The sequence below is a fragment of the Anomaloglossus baeobatrachus genome, chromosome 10, assembly GCF_048569485.1.
Source record: "Anomaloglossus baeobatrachus isolate aAnoBae1 chromosome 10, aAnoBae1.hap1, whole genome shotgun sequence".
NCBI classification, from domain to species: domain Eukaryota; kingdom Metazoa; phylum Chordata; class Amphibia; order Anura; family Aromobatidae; genus Anomaloglossus; species Anomaloglossus baeobatrachus.
Window position 1 is genome coordinate 53,730,889 of NC_134362.1, and position 22,412 is coordinate 53,753,300.

The 22,412-nt window shown below is 43.3% G+C and overlaps 1 protein-coding gene across 1 annotated transcript in view; it reads left to right on the forward strand.

Annotated features, from left to right (window-relative positions):
• Positions 1-381: 381 nt before the first annotated feature.
• Positions 382-22,412, forward strand: part of CHRM1 (cholinergic receptor muscarinic 1) — a 308,333-nt gene continuing 286,302 nt past the window's right edge. Inside the window, exon 1 of the mRNA XM_075326148.1 lies at positions 382-522. The gene's annotated coding sequence lies outside the window, so the exon portion shown is untranslated. The remainder of the gene's footprint in view (positions 523-22,412) is intronic.

Below are 22,412 nucleotides of genomic sequence, written 5' to 3' on the forward strand. Positions count from 1 at the left end.
ATTATGTAAAACTATTGGAAATTGCAATCTTCAAATTAACTTAAATCAAACTATAAGGACAAATTGATTTAATAATATTATAACATATCATTGGTGCAATCAAGAAGTAAGGGTGCTCATTTGCACCTCTAAAGTAGGTATAATTGTGCATTATGATGAGCTATTGGACTGCAAAGGGCCCGTATACTGTTCTTGCACAGAGATCCTCTTCTGTCGGTGTCCGCCAGTGACAATACCTGTCACCAGGAAACAGCGCGACTTTTCTTTTTCCGAAACCTGCTGTTCTGCGGTTCTCCACTAGAGGGCGAATAGGTCTTCTAGGCTTGTGTGTAGTGCGAGTCTTCGAAAGTCGCAGTCACTGTATATAGGGCATGCAGCAGGAGCGCACATCACGATCCTGTAAATCCAGGAGCCCAGAGCAGACGGCTATAGTCGCAGGGCCATGCACTCATCTAGCACTATTGGAATACAAGCAGCAATGGGATTATAACTCTTGAGAACTCTGCCTCCATATTGCACAAGGTGAGAGCCCTGTAACCTTTATCTTAGGGATAACTATGTTGTCTTTGTATTTCCTGTGACTTTGTTCATACACTTAAATCATCTCTTTATTTTTTTAATTTTTTTTGCCACTTTATAAAAAGTAAAGTAGAGGCTGTATCTATGATTTCCCTTTTTTTGGCTTCCGATAACCCCCTGCAAGGTGGTAGAATAATATGACGGAGGAGAGGGAGTACTCAATCATCATATTAGATCATGCTAGGTGTATTTCTTCTAGAATATCTTCTCTATAGATTGTCACCATTACCAATGTGTTAGCATGGCGCATGATGCCATATTTTGCATACCTGTAGAGAGCGCTACCTTTATGGGGGGCATTCCAAAGGAGATATCATTACATAAAAGTTATTGGGTAAGTTTCACAATTTGTGCCTTATTGTGCCGGGCAACATCTTAAAGTATTCGCCAACAAAAGCATATTTTTTCAGTAATGTATTGAGTTAATAAAACTAATGATGCTCTTGAAAAATGCCTCCATATTAAAGGAATGGCTAAGGTGGGACTAATAACAAGTCACTGTGTCTTGGCCATGATATTTAGATCCAGGGATGGGGGAAATTGACCATTGTGCAAGAGTGTAACTTGGGGGATGGCAGGGCATGTGCCCAAGATGTGCCAGATGGGGCACCAATTGCCACTCTTCCTTGGTATGTAGATACAGACGTAGGGAAACAAATTGAATTTTTGCCACCAAGAAAACCTATCTACAGCTGTGGGGCAAGTGTCCAAAGGGTAACAAAAGGGACACCAACTGCAACTCTTACTTGATATGTAGATACAAGGTTAAGACAACAAACTGAATCCTTGCCCCTGGGAAGAAAAAGATTAGATACAGCTCCGGCGCTAGTGGGGCATGTGCCCAAAGGGTGCCAACATGGACACCAACTGCAACTCTTCCTTTGTAAGTAGATACAGGGTTAAGGCAACAAATGGAATCATGGCCCCCCAGGAAATGAAAGATAAGAGACAGCTCTGAGGCTGGTGGGTCATATGCCCAAAGGGTGCTGGTAGGGACACCATCTACAACTCTTCCTAATCCTTGCCCCCAGGAAGAGAATGATAAGAAACATCTCTGGCACTAATGGGGCACATGCCCAAAGGGTGCTAGTAGGGAAACCAACTGCAACTCTTCCTTGGTATGTAGATACAGGGTTAAGGATACAACAGGAATCCTGGCCCTAAGAAGAGAAAGATAAGAGACAGCTCTGGGGCTAGTGGGGCACATGCCCATAGGGTGCTAGTAGGGATACCAACTGCAACTCTTCCTTTGTACGTAGATACAGGGTTAAGGCAACAAATGGAATCCTTGCCCTCCAGAAGAGAAAGATAAGAGACATCTCTGGAGCTAGTGGGGTATTTGCTTAAAGGGTGCCAAAAGGGGCACCAACTTAAACTCCTCCTTTGTAGGTAGATACAGGGTTAAGGCAACAAATGGAATCCTTGCCCCTAGGAAGCAAAAAATAAGAGACAGTTCTGGGGTTGATGGAGTATGTGCCCAAAGGGCGCTAATAGGGACACCAACTGCAACTCTTCCTTGGTTAGTCGATAGAGGGTTAAGGCAACAAACTGAATCCTGGGCCCCAGGAACTGAAATATTAGACATCTTTGGGGCTAATGAGTAATGTACCCAAAGGGTGCCAGGAGGGACACCAACTGCAACTCAGCCTTGGTATGTAGATATGTGGTTAAGGCAACAAACTGAATCCTTGCCCCAGGATGAGAAAGATGGGCTGGTGGAATATGTGCCCAAAGGGTGCCAGTAGGGGCAACAACTGCAACTCTTCCTTGGTATATAGATAGAGGGTTAAGGCAACAACAGGAATCCTTGTCCACAGGAAGAGAAAGATAAGAAACATCTTTGGGGCTGATGGAGCATGTGCCCAAAGCGTGCCAACAGGGACACCAATTGTAACGCTTCCTTGGTATGTAGATATACGGTTCATAACTGAATTTTTGCCCCCAGGAAAGAAATGCCTAGGTACGACATAGTGTGTTATATAGAAGTTGCCCTGAGAAACCTTGCAGAGCTCATCAAGTCTTCGATGATGATATGATTGGCATGTGTGAAGGTGACTTGTGACGGTAAACCATTATATCTAAAATAACCTAAGGTGGTGGATACGAACGTTATCCGTTATTACACACTGAGATCCTTTCATTGGTTTACAGGTTCTGATCTGGCGAAATAATAAGGGTGGTGGTTGCTTCAAGGAAGGGCTGGGAAGAAGTGACAGATGGGTGTGGTAAGTCAGGTCTCGCTCGGCTAGAAGAGGGTGCTTGAGGGGAGCATGAAGATGCTGCAGCACAGCTGCGCCTGGTAGGGGGTGAGGGAGCAGGAATGGCTTCAGATAGTACATGGTTATTAGGGTGTGAGCTAATCTGGAATATAGGCGTGAAATCAATGATTGGGAGAGGTGAGTGATGGGCAAAGGACACCACATTAATGATTTGGCTAAGGGCTGCGTAAAACGGTGCATATTTATATTCTGTGATATACAGTATATAAGTCATTGGAGAAATGAATTTAATTCATATGTACAGATTGGGCAAAGATGACTTTTTATATTACACAGTGATTCCGGGGGTTAACTAATAAAGTGCTAGTGACGATCGGAGTCTTACTGTGTCTAACAAACCCAGAGCTCATACTTTTGTACTTTTCAGGGAGGGACGCGGTTTCTATTTTGCTTTGTTGGTTGGGGTGTTTATATTACCTGGTACCACAGTAATAAACGTGTGCACACATACATCTTTGGAAAACAAATATTGACTCGTGTAGACACGCTCTTTAAAGGTGTCAAAGAAATTCAGAGAGAAATTCATGGGCTAATATTGGAGAAATCCAAAAAAAAAGTGGAAGTGTTGCTCTTAGCTAACAAAACGAATGGGGATAATTGGATTAGACGATGCGGACGATGACTCTGTTTTCACTTTGCTTTCCACATAGTCTAGGGTTACAACTTAAATATGACAGATGTGAGTAATGAGGGGCGAGTAATTAGCATTGTTTGGAAATATGAGGGTTTTTTAGGGCTTTGATTGGAACATAGGGAGCGATGGAATGTTATGGGTCTAAGTAAGAAAAAAAAGGAGCGCAGCAATAGGAGTGAATCTGTACACAATTATGGCATGGTATGCAAGATCATGAATAGTAGGGGACATGTATAATATCAAACTGCTCATGGGTTTGGAGGGAAGTGAGCAGAGGAAGCAGGGAAGACAGCAAGTAATGTAGGTGCCGCGGGGTCAGAGCAGGTGCTTTTAGAATCAAGCACAGTTTTTCCAATTTCTAATTGCAATATTTTCACTTTCAAAAAGATATCTCCATCTAATATACAGTATAAACCTGAGTGTATGTGTGTGTGTGTGTGTGTGTGTATGTATATGTGTATGTATGTACGTACTGTATGTATGTACAGTATGTGTGTATGTATGTATATGTGTATGTATGCGTGTGTATGTATGTACAGTATGTGTGTATGTATGTGTGTGTGTGTGTGTGTGTATGTATATGTGTATGTATGTACGTACTGTATGTATGTACAGTATGTGTGTATGTATGTATATGTGTATGTATGTGTGCGTATGTATGTATGTACTGTATGTATATGTATATGTATGTACAGTATGTGTGTATGTATGTATATGTGTATGTATGTGTGTATGTATGTTTGTATGTATATATATATATATGTGTGTATAGTGTGTATGTATGTGTGCGTATGTATGTATATGTATGTACAGTATGTGTGTATGTATGTATATGTGTATGTATGTGTGTATGTATATATATATATATATATATATATATGTGTATTGTGTGTATGTATATTGCTCAAAAACATAAAGGGAACACTAAAATACCATTGTGTTATTTAAGTGTTCCCTTTATTTTTTTGAGCAGTATGTGTGTGTGTGTGTGTGTGTGTGTGTGTGTGTGTGTGTCTGTGTGTGTGTGTCTATGTATATGTATGTATGTCCGCTAAAGGTATCCGCACCGTCGTATTTACAGTCACAAAATTTTGCACAGCCGCCTTATTTAACTAAGGGAATGTCATAAACTATGTTTTGAGGGGAGAATTTAACCCTGCGCTTTACAGTTATTCACCAAAAAACCTACTTACATTAAAGTCAATGGAGCTGAGAGCTACAGGTCATTAATAGGAGCTGTGATTGGTTGCTATAGGCAACAAAGGACATTCTTAGTATATGAAGCTTATCTGTGAGATAATATGATTTTGGTAGAGGCAGACACACACAGAGACCAACAGAGAGACAGACACACACAGAGATACCGAGACAGAGACACACAGAAACAGCAACACACAGGGACAGAGACACACAGTGACAGAGCCACATAGGGACAAAGACACACACAGAGACACACAAAGAGACACTACAGGGAAGACACACAGTGACAGAGACACACACACAGAGACACACAGAGAGACACACAGAGAAACACAGAGAGACACACACAGAGAGACAGAAACACACAGTGAGACAGGCACCCACAGAGACACAAACACAGAGACACACAGAGAGATAGAGACACACAGAGAGACAGAGACACCCACAGAGACACACACTGAGACAGAGACAGAGACAGAGACACACAGAGAGCGACAGAGAGCGAGAAATGCAGACAGAGACAAAGGCAGATAGAGAAAGAGAGGGAAACAGACAGAGAGGGAAACAGACAGAGAGGGAAACAGACAGAGAGGGAGACAGACAGAGGTAGAAAGAGAGACAGAGTGAGAGAGTGAGAAAGAGACAGAGAGAAAGTTACTATCATGGGCAACACTGGGTACTACAGCTAATATATAGATAAAGAAAAATATTTCCCTACATTGACGCAGACTATAAAAAGCAAGAGGCATGGCAGCAATCACAGGCAGTTAAAAGGAGAGGGTCCCAGGATACAGATAAAAACACGGCTAAAAATGTGATTATTCTCAGGTGGGAGCCTAAAGATGCGAGAAAAAGGAAGAATCCCAGCTACGACAATGTGATACATAAACAGAGCGTGCTATTAAAGTGGAATTAATAAGATGTTATTCAAATGAAAGCAAACATGGGAAGAAGCCATGGGCACCCGCGCCTTACAGGTGTCATTCCCTGTGTGTGACTGTGGTTAATTATAGAGGATATTTGTATAGTAATACAACTTTCCCATGTTGGATATATTGAAACATGATTTTCTTTTTAGACTCCCATGTTACCCTCTTAAAATGTGAAGGACTTATATAGTGTGCTTGGACATGAATAGGGTACAAAAAAATGCTGGAAGTATAAAAATATCAGACTGTAATTTATTCAGGCCAAGATCGAAACACAGAATTGATTTAAGACCCCAAAATAAATAATGATGAATAAGGATCCTAAACCAAACCCCTAAATTAATGCAAACCCCAGTTCAGACTGCTAAAAGAATCAGAACAAAAAGACTGACAACACTTACAAAATTAAGTCTGAACACGTGCAAAACTGAACATGATATGTAATAACAAAAAAAGACGGTTGCACTCTGAAATGCTAAAGCATGCAAACAATGGATGCAAGAATATATACTGTACATGCATTACTGCTAAAGGAAATCTAGGAAAAATTGAGATATTTTGCATACAAAAATGGCTATTTATATATCTGCCCAGTAGCCACGTCAAGGCATATTTCATTACTGGGAACCTACACTGAACTGAAGCTTCTCTCTAGGTTACAAAACCTCCATGTGTATGGGCATGTAGGAACCTGCTATAGAGGATAAAATCACCTGTGGCTAATGGGGGAGGGGTGCACGGTCATAGGGCATGTTAGTAAAAGAATTAGATGGAAGACCAGGCCCCTAAATTAATTTAAAACTCAAGATTAGACTCTTAAATTAATCAAACCACTGAGCAGACCTCAAAATTAAAGATCCAAAACCGGACCCCAACATGAATTTAAACCTCAAACCAAACACTTAATTAGACCCCATACTTGACCCCTAAATTAAAACCCCAGGATGGTATTGGCTAGTGTTGAGTGGACCCGGACTGGAAAAATCCGGATCCGCGCGGTTTCAGTGGTCGATCCGGGTCCGACCCGGATGCGGGATTCCGGGTGCACGATCCGGATTCGGCAATATTTTTTTTTCTCTCTCTCTCCTCTCTCTCTCTCTCCCGGACTCCGCTCCTCATTGACATATAATGGCCCGGATTCCGGATCGGATCTCAGACTTCCTTGTCAACCCGCCACTGATCCGCCGGACCCGGATTATTAGCAATCCACTCAACTCTAGTATTGGCATCAGTGGAAAGCCCTATCCCAGTGCCCACTAATGCCCCCATGTAAAGTCACATCAGACTGATGCTATAGAGACCCAATGGGCATTCATGAGTCTTTTCTTGGGGTTTATGGCAGTCCAGCTGCCATTTAAAGTGCTATTGCCAACATTTAGAAAAACAACTTGTGGATCACTGGCATTCCCCATCGCCATAGAGCAGTGGCCACATATGCATGCCACCACTATCCCAAGGTATATATATCTCAAGGGTCAGTTCAGAGATCCATTCACATAATTGGTTGGGCTCCCAGTGATGGGATCATCCTCAATCCATGAGTTATTTTTAAAATATTGGGAATAACAACTTAAATGGCAGCTTCTGCAAACCCCAAGCAAAAAAACGTTAATTCTTTTTGGACCTCTGTATTCAGAACATATTCCCGGTTTGACCTACTGTATATGAGCCAGAGTCCAATACTAAATCTGAACCATTAGGATATAATTGCATTAGTGGGATTTGACTTTACATGGGGTCACTAGTGGGCACTAGGCAAGAGTTTCTTTCCAATTCCAACCTGAAAACCACACTCGACTATTATTTGGAGTAGAAAATACTGCAATCATAATACTGGTCCACTACTTAAAGAGGTTGTTCACTACTGTTACATTGATGGCTCACCCTTAGGACAGGTCATCAATGTCTGATCGAACGAGGTCCGACACCCAGCACCCCCGCTGATCATCTGTTCTAGGTGCTGGCGGTAGCAACAGGTGGCCGGAAATGCTCAGTTCCGGAGCTGCCCCATCTTCTGATAGTAGCCGTGGACGGGAATGCACATCCACCTCCCATTCAAATCAATAGGAAGCAGATGTGCAGTACCCGGCTGCGGCCGCTATCAGAAGACGGAGCAGTTTTGGAACTGAGGATTTCCGGATGCCTGCTGCCACCGGGGAGAGCAGCTGATTGGCAGGGGTGCCGGGTGTGGACTCTAGCCAATCAGACATTGATGTTATATCCTAAGGATAGATCGTCAATGTAAGAGTAGAAGACAACCTCTTTAAGACTATATTCACGTGTTGCTAATTTGCTGCTTTTTTGTGCGGACAAAATCTACTCTCATGGCGGTAAAGTTGCTTACAAAAAACAGGTTTTGCTGCACTTTTCCTGCTCTTTTTTGAGTGTTGGACCCTGGACATTGATGGCCCATCCTTAGGATAGGTCATCAATGTTAAAGTAGTGGCCAACTTCTTTAAACAATTATTTATACTAGAGCTATAATAGGTTCCTAAGCTTAAATGCAGAGTTCTGTTGACAATTTGGCACCAATCTGAACCCTAGAGGTCAGTACCGGTAAAGCATGACGGTCTCCTACATCTCTTTCCTTCATTATTATGGTTGCACTAAACTTCATATTTTTCTATATTTTTATACTCTGAATTGTTGTAAACACATAGCTCAATCTGCCCTCGGTGCATTTTTATTTTATTTTTTTTAATCCCTGTGCCTCATTTTGTTTATTCATCTCTGTATTCCCAAGTATCATCCAGAAGATTTCACATAGTTGTGTTTCTGGTAGTAGTTGGCAGTGATTAATGAGTACATGGATATAATGAGCGCTGATTGGTCACATGGTGCTCGCTGGCATCACAGCAGTATCATTTTTTTGTCAGTCGCTAATTAATTATGTGACACCCCCAGATTACACATTGTCCTGGTATTTTCAAAGGCGACGGAACAAATCGATTACTGGAATACGTTGGGTTGGAGTATGGCCAATTTGTAGCTACAGTAGCCAAAAAAACTATTTGTGAAATAATAAAAGAAGGAAAGAATAACTCAGCTACTAAATTGTGTCATATATTCTACTACACATGGTATAAAGGGCAATAATCTAAGCTGGTTATTCACTAATGTTACATAGCTACATAGTTTAAATGGTTGCAAAAAAGACAAATATCCAACAAGTTAAAGTTCGAGGGTTTGAACTGATGAAAGGAAGGAACCATAATACATGATCCGGTCCAAAAGAACAGTTCTTTCCCTCCTGATTGCAATTGTCGATTGACTGGAGCAAACAGTCAAAAAATAACTTTTTACACTTAAATAATTTTCTACTATTTTCTTCTGAAGAAGAATCCAATACTTTTTTTTAAACCATCCATGGTTCTGTTATGGTCCTTGGCGAGGGTCCGGGGGTGGAGCCACTGGACCATGCACCGGACTCCGTCGAAGGCGAAACCAGAGGCGAACCCCTACACAGGGACTATGTAATGCACCATCGGAAGGCCTAAATGCACGGCAACCAGGGACCTGTAGAGATAGTCTCTTAATGTTGCAGTACACACTTGCGGCAGCACATAGATGGCGGCACAGAGGTGATGACACAGACGTGGCGGCACAGCGGTGAAGGCTCAGGCGTGTCGGCACAAGGGTAGTGGCTCTGATGTGGCTGCACAGTGGTGATGTCTTAGACATGTTGGCACAGGGGTGGTAGAGATCAGGCTCTAGGACGAGGCAGAGGTTAGATACACGAGACTGGTACAAGGACTAGACACAATAACGTACAGGGACCTGAGAACTAGCAGTGCACTGTAGGCAATGTTGTTCAGGTGCCTCCTGTCGGGGGAGGTGGACTTAAATATCTTTAAGGTAATAGGTAACCTCTGGAACAGCTTCCGGATAATGGGACGCTGGCCCTTTAAGAAAGGCGGCATGGCCATGTGCGCACCCTGCAGGCAGATACAGAAGCAGTGCATGTGGCTTGGAAGCAGGAGGAAAACGCGGCAGCCCCTGGGGCAGAAGAGGAGAGGATGTGGCTGCCGGGCAGGATAAAGCGGGAACGCCCCCGCCGTAGCCTGGGAGCGGAGGTGTTCAGGAATACCATGCTTGGACCAGGCAGGTGAGAGGAGAGGCACCCCCACCAGGGCCTGGAAGTGGGGATGCGTGGGGATATCATGCTGGGACCAGCAGCGGGTGCTACAGTTTCCCGCTGTGACCAGCTCCTCAGGTAGACTATTTCACTGAATTTTATGATGAGTACACAGGAGAGGTTTTCTTCTGATGACTTTTCTATGAAGGCCATATTTGTGCAGGTGTCCATGAACAGTAGAACAATGTGCCACAACTCCAGAGTCTGCTAAATCTTCCTGAAGGTCTTTTGCAGTCAAGCAGGCGGTTCTGATTTGCCTCTCTAGCAATCCTACCAGCAGCTCTAACAGAAATTTTGCTTAGTCTTCCAGACCTTATCTTGACCTCCAATGTTCCAATTTAGAACTGAGAAAAGGGCAAATTGAAAACGCTTTTCTATCTTCTTATAGCTTTCTCTTGCTTTGTGGGCCTCCACCATTTTCATTTTCAGAGTGCTAGACAGCTTATTAAAAGAACCCATGGCTGCTGCTTTTTGGCACAAAGTTAGATGAGGCTAGGTTTCTATAAAACTGTGAAATTTGCTTCACCCGGCCTTTCCTAACAATGACAGTGAGTAAAAAGCTGTGGAGAAGAAGCGCAATAGGGTTTTACCCCAATAACACACGGGGTAGAGACAGGGAACAGTAATACTCACCAAGTGAAGTTGTGAAAGTCACAACTACTATGCAGGCATGGAAAGTTTTGATCAAGGCAGCAGCAACCCAGACGGCAGATAACAGAGAACAATAGAGGAAAATAGGGTTTATTTGAGCCGCGCCAATGATCACTTCTCAGGTATTCAGATTAATGGATCTTTATTTTGCACAGGTCTACGCGTTTCTGGAGTCTCAGCTCCCTTCCTCAGGACCATCAGGCATAAGAACACATCAAATCTCTGATTTTTTGAATCTTTGATGTGTTCTTATGCCTGATGGTCCTGAGGAAGGGAGCTGAGACTCCAGAAACGCGTAGACCTGTGCAAAATAAAGATCCATTAATCTGAATACCTGAGAAGTGATCATTGGCGCGGCTCAAATAAACCCTATTTTCCTCTATTGTTCTCTGTTATCTAACAATGACAGTGAACAAACTATAACCCTAACAGGTTAATTAAGGTCTGAAACCCTGGTTAAAATTACCTGGACACACAAATCTCCAATTGTGCCGAAACCTTTGCATCGACCAATTTTACTTTTTGCAATTTTTCAAATGTAAAACATAAAAATAAGTATATTTTTTGCCTCAAATACAAAGGAGATGTGTCATCTCTAACTTTATGCATTTTAGAGTTCATTTAGTCTTCAACTTGCTTAATTGTTCACAATAACATTCATTTTGACCAGGGGTGCCCAAACCTTTACAAGTCACTATACATTGTATTGTCTTTATAGTCTGTACACTCCCTGACAGAAGTTCTATCGCTTATCCATGTTATGTAAATAAAAGATTATAACATGACTTCAAATTCATCCATTGGTTTTATAAATTACTCTTTTGAAAGCTGAAACCGTCCCAAATTAGATTTAGGTTAGGAAAATAAAGTTGCTTCAAAGCTGAAATATTGATAATCAAGGCTTTGGTCGCAGGGTGGATTTTTAGCATGTTGTCACAGGTCAAGTTGCAGTTCAAGTGAAGGTCTCGGGTGCTGAGTTTCTTTTTATATACACCCACTAATTAACCGATCATTTAGTGAGCACAGGTGAGGATGTAAACTAGGATTGGATGCATTATATGACAAGGTGACAAAACTTTTGTCTTGCCAAAATCTGACCTTTCTGTGTTCATTAAATGATCAATATTTCAGCTTTGCAGCAACTTTATTTTCATAACCTAAACCAAATTTGGGAGGGTTTCAGCTTTCAAAAGAGTAATTTATAAAATTAATGGATGAATTTAAAGTCAGGTTATAAGCTTTTATTTACATAACATGGATAAGCGACAGAACCTTTGTCAGGGAGTGTACATACCCTCGCTTAATTGTAAAGTGCTGCAAAATAGGTTGGTGCTAAATAAATAAAATTATTATTATTATTAAAATTATTATTAAAGACCAAGCAATTTTTCGTTTATAAAACTTTCATTTTTCCCTCCCTTTCTTCCAAGAGCTGAAAAATTAGAAATTCATAAAAAAATTACAAAAGTTTGCTTGAGTCTCCATTTTCCAAAATCTGTGACATTTTTATTTTTTGGACAATGGAGCTGTGTGAGGGCTCACTTTTTTGCATCATGATTTGATGTTTTTATTTATATCATTTTGGGATATATACAACCCTTCCATTGCTTCTTATTGTATTTTTGTAGAGTTTCAACAACCAAAAACCCACAATTCTGACATTTTGATTTGTTGCTCTTTACAGTATTTACAGATCGGGTTAATTAATTTTACATTTTCAAAGAATGAACCTTTGTGAACACGTTTATATCAAATCTATGTGTATTTTTTATTGGCTTATATATCTTTATTGCTATCTGGGGAAAAGGACTAATTACAATTTCTATATTTTATTTCCTTTTTTTTTACTTTGTTAGTAACTTTAGGGTGCTTTAATTTTGCAATTGTCCGATCACTTTCTACTATAAACAGCAATATTACAGAATTGTTGTATATAGGACAAATCACTGTCTTCTATGATACCTAGCACCTAGTCACAGGCTGGACGTCACAGAAGCAATCATATGACAGACACAGGGGTGTCCAGCCGGCCCCCAGGTGTCACATGGAACCCAAAGTGATGTCTGACCTGGATTGTGGCGTTTAAATTATGCTGTCAGCAATTGACTGCAGCATCTAAGAGGTTAACAGCAGGGATCAGCCTGCACGCCGAATGCTGCTGTTAAAGGCAGATGTCAGCTCTATAATATAGCAGGTATCTGCCCAGTATGGAGCGGGCTCTGCTTCTGAGCCTGCTCCAAAGTCCCTGATATGCCACATATGAAAGACACAGGGGTGTTCAGATGGCCTCAAGCTGTCACAGGGAAGCCGATGGCAGCACAAACTGACATCAGGGCTCGGTTGTGGTGCTTAAATTATGCTATTAGCATATGACAGCAGCATCTAAGAGGTTAACAGCAGGGATCATTTGTTACACCAAGTGCTACTGTTAGAGGCAGATGTCAGCTATATAATATAGCTGGTATCTGCTCTGTGTGGAGTGGGCTCTGCTTCTGAGCCTGCTCCAAAGTCCCTGATACGCCCCATGATGGATATCTCCGTCATGGGCCGTTAAGATGTTAAATTCCCTCTTCCACTGCAATTATCCTCAGTCTTAATTTTTATCTTGCTGTCAAGTGATTTGCAGAAAAAAGTCACAAAAGTTGGTTCTCATATCATCATTCTCCTTGATTCCTCTAAAAAAAAGTTTGCAATGCCTAGAGGGAGGACAGGGGTGTCTTTCAGACCAACAAACAGTCTATGTTACGTCAGAAATGAGTGTAAATTGAAGCGCGGATCTATGCCAGCCTATAGCTGATGCATAATTTACTTTTTGGGTCCTGGGTGGTCAGAGGTGCCCTGAATTTATTGAGTCATTTATATCTTAATAATTTGGCATAACTCGCTCCAGTGCAGTTTATAATAAGCTGGTCCTAATCATTTCCCTATGGCTTCTTCCCCAATAGTTTAGTTTCCGAGATTATCCATGGAATCATGCGAAAAAATGTTAATAAGTGATTTAAACTAATTTACGGTGTTTTTAGCATACAATAATATCTTGTTCATTTTCTTTTCCTGTGTACCCATTGGTGACTTTGCTGTTTGATATTCTGAGCAGAATTAGTCTCCTTCCTCCTCTGGCATCTAATATAATCCATTCTAACTTTGATATAGTATTCTAACTGTTGTACTGAATTTCTGCCACTCTGTATAGGGAGGCTAGGCAAAGTAAACATGAGTTCTTTTAGAAATTTGGAGGATTAAATCAGGACACACTTAATCATCATCTTCTATACATGAGGTGATGTACCAGTTTCCAGCAACACACAGCTATATAACACTTGTTTCAGGCAGTAGTAGATGGAAGGCTTTAATAATCTTCACACAGGGTTTCCAGAATAACATATGAGTCTGTTCACAGATTATCTTCTCTCCTTACACAGAGTCTTTCCCCTTACAATGTGGATGTACACGGAGCAGAACACTGTACCTTATCATTGCAGTGAGATGAGGGGGAGGGGTGGATCCTATACTGTTCACTTCTCTCCTATATACTTCTGCTGCACAACAGTTTGCTTTTGAACTATCCTGAGCTGTTCTCCACTTCTGGCAGTCTCTGTCTCTTTCCACTCTGGTTGCCTTATGATAGACAACTAATATTATGCTATTATATGTACATTATTGCTTATGATAGACAACTTATCTTCTGCAGAAAATCTCTTTGAATACAAAGGTACCATGTCATAAGAGTTGATACCTGTATCACAGCATGGCTCCCAATGAACCATTCATACATTGCTGTCCTCAGTAGTTTCCTATACAATCCGTCCCATATAATGTAACCCATAGTGTGAGCACCATGAAGTACCAGGCAGTGTCCAGTTGTGCCAGAGACACAACCCACTCTGGCTAGAGTCAGCAGCCACAAACATTATTTTTAGACTGCCGGTATATTCAACAGTGCCTCATAGTTCACAGTGTACATGTGCAAACAAAAACACATATTACAAAATACCAGACTAAGTGAAAAACCTGCTTGCAAGAGCTTACAATCTATGTGGAAATAAGGATGTCATAAGGGGTACGTTTACACAATGGTCCAGCCTTTTTTAAATAAAACTATTTAGAATAATAGATACGAAATTGCATAAGCCAATCACCAGCCAGCATCTGTAAATGGACAGATATAAAGTGCCCATAAATATGGAGGATACTGTTAGATGAAGGGATTAGGTTCTGAAGAATAAAGTAGAAAGGGAGGTAAATAGAAATTATTAGGGAATGGGATTGGCATGTCAAAGAAAGATGTGTTTTTAGGCAACAATTAAAATATTGGGGATTAATCTGATTGTCCAAGGTAGTGCATTCCAGAAAACTGGTGCAGCATGAGAAAAGTCTAGGAGATGGGAGGTAAAGCTACAGATCATTAACACAATGGAAAGTGTTATGATGATCCGGTAACTGTGGAAGATTACAAAAAACTCCCATTGGTGAAAAAACACCAAGAAAACAGGAGTAGTTGGAACCTGGGCTGACCGCAATACCCTAGTTATCAGACCACACTAGAAGTAGTTGTGGATAGTTCCTAAACACCTAGACGCCTCATCACAGCTTGAGAAACTAGCTACACCTCACAGAAAGAAATGAGGAAATCTACCTTGCCTTAGAGAAGTCCCCAAAAGAGTAGATAGCCCCGACATATAAAGATTACAGTGATATAGGAAAACAGAATACACAGATAGGAAAAATAGATTTAGCAAAGGCGAGGACCCACTAACTTGATACAAAGGAAAGGAAAGGAAACTGATTGTGGTCCGTACAAAATCCCTGTAGAAAAATACCAATCTCCTGATAGTAAAAATGGCCCTGGAGGTTGAACGACCTCACCCCCACTATAGCAGGTATTCCTGTAAATAATGGGAGAACAAAATACCAAAAAGAACACAAAAATACAAAAGACAAATAATCAAATTAGACAGGGAGAAACTCCTTTTTCCTGCAGGAGAGCCAGCACAGGGGAAACCCCTATGCTCACAACACAAGAGAAACCAAACTTCACCTGCAAGAAAACAGATACAAAGCAAAGCAAAGAAAAACAAACACCCTAGGGAGTAAACCAGGAAGCAAAGAAAAAACTGAGAACTTATCTTCAGAAGTCTTGCTTAGTGAAACAGGGAAGGACAGAACTCCAAGCCAGGAACAGAGACAGAGGAAAATACAATTATAACCGGCACCAGCAAGGCAAAAAGTAATCTCCTATGTAGACCAGACTTGTCTGCAATAGGAGTTCCCTAATTCACAATTAACGCCGACACCCGTCTGAGTCTCAGGCTCAGACTCAGCTCCACTACCATTCCTGGCCACCAGAGGGAACTCCAAAACAGCACCCACACAGACGACATTCACAACAAGAAAGAACTAGTATGGTGGTAGACCATGGAAAGAGACATAGGTTGTTTTAGCTCTGTGGGGAGCTTTTTGGGTGGAAGTAACAGGTTTGATTGTAAATTGGGCCAAAAGGAAAGTGATTAGCATAGAGTCTAGAGGTTGTACAGAAAGATGAGCCTGAAAGATTCATGCTCACTAGCTGCATACTTAACATGCCGTATGTACATAATTATTATATACTTTCTATATTGTCTTATATAATGTAACACTTTTGGTAAGATATGGAAAGAAATGACAGAAGAGTATAAACTAAAGCAAAAAGACCTGCCAGTGAGAGACTCTGCAGCACAGTATAGGGCGAAAGGTTTTTGCAAGCATTTGACATCTACAAACGGGATTGGGATTGACCCCTTCCATCTTGAACAATTTTTGCACTTAAAACGGATTATCCCCAGCCATCCCTGTGAAATGTGCGCTCATGGCATCGTCACATGTCTAAAAGAAATTTTGTAGCGTTTGCAAGAGGCGCAGTGTCTGTGTATGGTGAGAAATGAACGGAGGATTAGTACAGATTGTTGCGCTGCTGAGTGGAGTTGTGCTGGCTTAGTTACAACGTGTCAATGCTGGGATTTGATTCCATAAACAACGCACGATACTGAACATACTTGACCCTATTTGCTGCTAAGGTACACATGAGTCCTGCCAGTGCCTAGGAATGTAGGGGCATGCACCCACCCTGCCTGGGGAAAGAACAAGAGGAGAGCATGATGCAGTGTTAACATAAGCCTGACCTACAAGTGCCTGACAAATCTAGAAGCCTTTGTATTAACAGAAGGCTATCTGCACCAAAATATTTGCCTAGCGATACACACAAAATTGAATTGATGAATCACCCTACGTTCAATAGTTTATATAATAATATGCATATACCTTTGTTGGATTCCCTTAAAGGGGTTGTCCAGGACTTTAACATTGATAATGATGACCAATCTTTAGGATAGGTCACCAATGGCTGATCGGTGGAAGTGTGAGATTCAGCAGCGTCGTTGATCAACTGTTCCCGGTACCAGAGTGTCACACGGTTTTGGGACTACTTATGACTCTGTTCACACAGTAGAGTCAGACACTCCACACAATTTTGCTTTTGAGTTGCACAGACAGGCTCGGGCATCGACCAGCTGTACTGTTGATACTAATCAGGCTTGCAGGAGTTCATTTTTGCTAGCCTGTGGATTGTTGCTGGAGTCACATGTTTCAGGAGACCTATCAAAGCCGCCTCTGCCCTTTTTAAGATGGTGGAGCCTGTTCTCCCATGCCGATAATAGCTTTTGTGATCCCAGTCCTTGTTCTTTAGTATCCGGTTGCTGGTGAAGTTCTGTGTGCTGTTTGGTGTGTTGTGGAAATACTCTTGTCTGATTATTTCCTCCCTTCCTTTAGTTTCCTCCTGATCACGTTTTGTCTATACATCTGTGATTGCTGTGAGTTTGAGTTTTGTTTTTCCCCATCTGTTTATTTGTGAGGGAGTAATCACTCCTGTTCCAGACTTCTCCTGGGTGGAGGGAAAGGGGCCACTAGACCAGGGTTGTTCAGAAGCTAGGGTAAGGAAGGCGGCCCAATCATCACCACCTTCAGGCGTATCCTTTGTTTTCCGTAGCCTGAGGGCCAGGTTAGGATCCGCTGTTGCTAGTGATTCCATCAAAACCCCCTGACACAGAGGTGGCTGGACCTACTCAAACGTTAATGACATATGCTAAAGATAGGTCAATGTTAAAGTCAAGAGATAACCCCTTTAATTAACCCCTGGTGTTCCCATTCTGGCTCTGATTATAAGTTTTCTCTTTGTGATAACACAGGATTAAAACCGCTCCCCGGATGGCAGACTTCCTGACTGTTGGGGGGAAGTCGGGGTTGTGGGGCATCACTTCTTTTTGATTGACAGTTCAGACCAGGAGCATCACTGCATGATATGTGGAGAACAGAGAGGAATTTTATTAATAAGTAAATTACAAAAGTGTGTTTTTTAGGCACTTTGCAATTTTGCCCATCGAAGAAGATAGGAATAAACTTTTACGGGCACCCACTGGGGACACCTTACTGTCATTTCAATACTGGAATCGTCCTTACAGCTAAAAACTTGGGACTTTATTTTAAAATTAGAAAGTGCAATATGTTGTGTCTAGTGAGAGAGTATATATTGTGCTGAGCAGTTTTATTCTCTAAATTGTCTTATGAATGACATCAAGGAGTGTTGTATTTCCCTTTATTGCATTACAATATACATATGCATGGGATATTGGTTGAAGCTGTTTTATAGGGAGCAATAGGCTAAAATTTCTCCAAGCCAATGTGCAGGACTAATCAATAATTACTGGAAATGTTTAGATGCAGTTATTGTTGCACAATATGGCCACACCAGATACTGAAAGCAAAGGTTCACATACTTCTGCCACTCAAAGACATGCAATGTGGTTTGGCAGATCAGACTATAGTCTAGGGTGTATGGGCATGATTGGGTCAAGTTGGACAGATGCCACTTGGCAAATAGTTTAGTAGGTACCCACTAAAGGTGAAAGTGTATTTCCATCATAGACATCTTTGACGTACCGCATACTGTGGACATTTTTGATAAGTGCTGGTCTCAACTGCATGAAGGCAAACCATTCGATAATACAAATGTAGATCCCATGAAAACACACAAAGGATCAGCCAATCGAATGTGCACAAGATCATCCAAATTGTCCCCCAACCTATCATGTCTGACATTCGGATACAGGCATCTACCTATGGCAGTAAAATTAATGTTCAACCACCGAAGGTTTTTTGGTTATCAATGTAGACAAATTACGCCCTACACATACTACAAGGGCTTCAGTTTCTAGGTCTTGCACCTACCTGGTAGTATCAGGAAAGAGTATGAAGGAACAAGTTTATGGCTAATTGTCCTTTTGCCCTTCTGTAAACTGTCTACAATTAGTTGAAAAATCTATTGGAGATTTTGGATTTCAACATATCTGCCCAAGGTGTCTGTTGAAAAAGATTGATCCAAGTGTGTGTTTTCGAGGGGATTTTGAAGACAGAACTGTTTTGTCTGGTATGGATTTCATCTGCATGGCCGACTTTAGAATGGCTCCAATCGTTAGTGTCAAAGTGCTTGGCGTTTCGGGTGTGCAGTGTAAATCTCCAGTCCATGGTAGGCAGGCGTTTAATTGCTCAGACAACATCAGTTTCTCAATCTGTTCCCCAAAGTGGATAACATCTGTTGCCTAACAGGTAACTTGTTGGTTCTCCTTCCGAAGAGTCAATGTCAAGAAGCAGAAACTCCCACCTTTCGGAGAAAGAATCTGAGAATTTTCACAATATGGAGTATGCTATTATTTTGTCTCGTCTGGGACCCAAACTTTAAAATAGAGCTCCCTGAATTCATGGGCATATCTGTGAAAGTTAAGAGTTATTTCTAAATTCTACTTTATAGCAGTGGACGATCTTTATTTTTAAAAGAGTTGTCCGATTTGATATAATCGGCAAAGAGCGATCATTAACATATTGGGCAATTGGAAGGAAAACCCTTTTTACGTATCATATACTGTATTTTCCATATTATAAGACGCAATTTTTTCCCACCAAAACTGGGGGTAAAATGGGTGTGCCTCTTATAATCCGAAAATGGCTTACCAGGGTGGCGGTGGTGGAGTGAGGTCAAAGGAGACAGGGTCGGCGATACTGAGGGCTTGAAGGACAGGGTGTCCCTGCCGTGGAGCAGCTCAGGAGGGTCACAGGACAGGGTGTTATGGCGGCGGGCGCCATTGATCTGACTGCAGGCTCCATTGAATCGCCAGCGGTTGACAAGATGGACTTCAAGAAAATGGCCGCAGAGGAGGCACGTGCGCAGATTGACGCAATGTACTTCAAGAAAATGGCCGCCTCCACGGCCATTTTCTTGAAGTCTATATCGTCAATTGCTGGCGATTCAATGGAGCCTGCAGTCAGATCACTGGAACCGTCCACCGCGACACTCCACCCTGTGACCATCCTGAGCCGCTCCACTGCAGTGACACCCCCACAGCCTGCTGGCAGATCAATGGCACCCACCGCTGCAACACCCCCGACCCCGCAGTATCGCCGACCCTCCGTCCATTAACCCTCCTAAGCCGCAACAACCCCTCCTCTGAGCCCGCAACATCTCCAACTCTGCCTACAGTGACCCTCTTGAGCTGCTCCACCACCACCGCTCCCCCTGGTGAGATATTATAAGACGCACTGGGATTATAAAACGGATCCTCATTTTAACATTAAAAATTATTTTTTTCCTATTTTCCTTCTGTAAATTAGGGGTGAGTCTTATAATCCAGTGCGTCTTATAAAACAAAAAATATGGTATATAGAGTTACAATATTGTTTTGTAATGGCTCATACAGATATAGGATCTTATGACTTTACTAGAAGGTGGCCCGATTCTACGCATCGGGTATTCTAGAATTTACGTATTGTGTAGTTCATGTATGATTTTTGTTATATATATATATAGAGATGTTGTTGTGTGTAGTTACCAAGTGTTTGTGTAGGCGCTGTACATGTTCTGGGTGTTGTCTGGGTGTGACGGGGGGTGAGAGCGGTGTTGTATGTGTGTTGCGTGTGTTGCGTTGTTTGTGGAGCGCTGTGTGTCTGTAGCGTTGTGTGTGTGTGTTGCGCGGTTTGTGTGTGTGTGGTGTGTTTTGGGGGGAGGTATGTTTTGTGCAATGTGTGTGTTGTGCGGTATGTGCGTATATTTGTGTGTGCCGCGGTGTTTGTGTGTTGCGTGTTGTGTGTGTGCAGCGTTGTCTGTGTGTGTGGGTGTCTGTGTAGGGCAGTTGTTTGTGGTTCCCAGTGTGTGTGTGTGTGTGTGTGTGTGTGTGTGTGCATCAGCCTCTCTTCTCTCAGCCTACCTCTCCCAGCCTCCCTCCTCCCAGCCTCCCTCAGCATCAGCCTCCCTCTCCCAGCCTCCCCAAGCATCAGCCTCCAACAGCATCAGCCTCTCTCCTTCCAGCCTCCCCCAGCATCAGCCTCCGACAGCATCAGCCTCCCTCTCCCAGCCTTCCCCAGGATCAGCCTCTCTCCTCCCAGCCTCCGTCCTCCCAGCCTTCCCCAGCATCAGCTTTCCCCTCCCAGCCTCCCTCAGCATCAGCCTTCCCCAGCATCAGCCTCTCTCCTCCCAGCCTCAGCCTCTCTCCTTCCAGCCTCCCCCAGCATCAGCCTCTCTCCTTCCAGCTTCCCTCAGCATCAGCCTCCCCTTCCCAGCCTTCCCCAGGATCAGCCTCTCTCCTCCCAGCCTCCTTCCTCCCAGCCTCCCCCTCCCAGCCTCCCTCAGCATCAGCCTTCCGCTCCCAGTCTCCCCCAGCATCAGCCTCCCCATGCATCAGCCTCCACCAGCATCAGCCTCTCTCCTTCCAGCCTCCCCCAGCATCAGCCTCCCCTTCCCAGCCTTCCCCAGGATCAGCCTCTCTCCTCCCAGCCTCCTTCCTCCCAGCCTCCCTCAGCATCAGCCTTCCGCTCCCAGTCTCCCCCAGCATCAGCCTCCCCAAGCATCAGCCTCCACCAGCATCAGCCTCTCTCCTTCCAGCCTCCTCCAGCATCAGCCTCTCTCCTTCCAGCCTCCCTCAGCATCAGCCTCCCGTTCCCAGCGTTCCCCAGGATCAGCCTCTCTCCTCCCAGCCTCCTTCCTCCCAGCCTCCCTCAGCATCAGCCTTCCCCTCCCAGTCTCCCCCAGCATCAGCCTCCCCAAGCATCAGCCTCCACCAGCATTAGCCTCTCTCCTTCCAGCCTCCCCCAGCATCAGCCTCCCCAAGCAAAAGCCTCCACCAGCATCAGCCTCCCTCGTCCCAGCCTCCCCCTCCCAGCCTCCCCCAGCATCAGCCTCTCTCCTCCCAGCCTTCCCCATGATCAGCCTCTCTGCTCCCAGCCTCCTCCAGCACGCCGTGCTCCTCTGCCGACACTCACACACCCGATCGCATCCACTCACACACACCCGATCGCATCCACTCACACACACCCGATCGCATCCACTCACACACACCCGATCGCATCCACTCACACACACCCGATCGCATCCACTCACACACACCCGATCGCATCCACTCACACACACCCGATCGCATACACTCACACACACAGACACTGACGATATCGCACATACGCGCTTATACTCACAACATCCGGGGATATCACATGCTTCTGGCCATGTGATCCTCCCGCAGGTCCTGGAAGCTCACAACAGCACAGTATCGCCGCCGAGAAGCAAGCGATATCCCAGGATGTTGTGAGTATGTGGATGCGATGTGTGTGTGAGAGTGAGTGTGATCTGATTTGTGTGTGTGTATGTGTGTGTGTGTGTATGTGTGTGTGTGTGTGTGTGTGTGAGAGTGAGTGTGATCTGATTTGTGTGTGTGTGTATGTGTGTGTGTGTGTATGTGTGTGTGTGTGCTGTTATGTGTCTGTATTTTCCGCCGCTGCAGGACCTTGATGTGTGGATGCGATGTGATGTGTGTGTGAGGTGTGTATGAGAGTGAGTGTGAGCCGGTGTACACTGGTAACTATGATACACATCGGGTAACTAAGGGACCTTAGTTACCCGATGTGTATAATGGTTACCAGCTTTCACGGCC